The following is a 1,427-nucleotide window of genomic DNA, read 5'->3' on the forward strand; positions in this document are numbered from 1 at the left end:
GGATTTTTTTTTTTTTTTTTTTTTTTTTTTTTTTTTTTTTTTTTTTTTTTTTTTTTTTTTTTTTTTTTTTTTTTTCCATTGGTTGTATGTTATATTTGAATGGTTTCATGTTGCTTTTCTAATGTTAATCCATAAGTCTTAGGAGAAGCTTAAGAAGAAAAATAGCCTTGAAAAAGACGACAAAAGCTCAGAAGGTAACTTATGACATTCCCTTCAATGCAATGTGTTCAGTTCCCTTACTTTTTTCTAGATCTCTTCATTTCTGCGATAATTGTTCTTGGCTGATACACATGTGTTTACATACCAAGAAAGAAAAGCTTAAATATGTATTTGCATTGCTGACTTGTTATTTTCTGTCTACATTTTATGTTTACAATATTAAATCAGTTCTTTACTTTGGTTATTAAATCTGTCCCTAATTCAACTATATCTGAATCATGTTTATATCACTCCTGATATTTTATACAGGGCAGCTAAAGTGTACTCTTTCATGGTCAAAATTTATGTTCCCACTGTGATGCTTGATTCATTTTGTTAGGGGAATAGTATCTACACGATTTCTTCTCTGCACCGTAGTCATGCGGTCTTTCTGTTTTGTTTATATTTCAGTTCTTTTCTTTCAGCCATTATATCCATGTAGTGCAGAGGTGGATGGCGGTGGGTGGATCCAGGGTTTATCTTAGTACAGTGTTCTCATATAATACAAATATTTTGTTTGCAGTCGATGAACATTAATGAATTCCTGAAACCAGCTGTTCCTGCTCATGTTCATGGTGGCTGTGGCCATGGTTGGGAGCGTGGGGGCCAAGATAGTGGAAGTTTATAAGATTGCTAAGTTTTCTCAAATCCTCTCTTCTCTTCTAATATGAAGCACTAATTTAATCCAATAAATATATATCATTCATTCATCCAGTAAATATATATTATTTTTATGTATAAATCCTCTTCTACTTATTACTATTGCATTGACTTCAATGTAATGTTTTGACTCGTCCATTCTCTAAAAAGTTGGCCTTTTATTTGTACAATTTTAAAAGGTCAGTATCACGTTCACCCTTATGGGAAAAAATGTGAGTATATGACTACAGCCTCTCTCAGTCTTTCAATGAACCTGGAATTTTAATCTTTATCATAGTTTGTTAATGCCATGAATTATTTTGATGCTATTTTCTAACTTGAGAAGCAATTGGTGACATAAATTATTTTAATGTCTTTTGTTATGGTTTCCTAACTTGAAGCTTCCATGTTGGTGATTTCAATAGCTTACTGGATTATAAGGTAGACACCTATTGTTAGTCTTTTTACTTGTTGGTTGTCATCAAAATCAACTAAAAATCATTTGCACACCTATTTATTAGAAAATTTAAAAATACTAGCATTGATTGAGGTTTTCCATCTGCACTTTTAACTAACAGGGAAAAAAAGAC

The sequence above is a fragment of the Quercus suber genome, unplaced genomic scaffold (genome assembly GCF_002906115.3).
Source record: "Quercus suber isolate HL8 unplaced genomic scaffold, Cork oak 2.0 scaffold_7, whole genome shotgun sequence".
Classification (NCBI taxonomy): Eukaryota; Viridiplantae; Streptophyta; class Magnoliopsida; order Fagales; family Fagaceae; genus Quercus; species Quercus suber.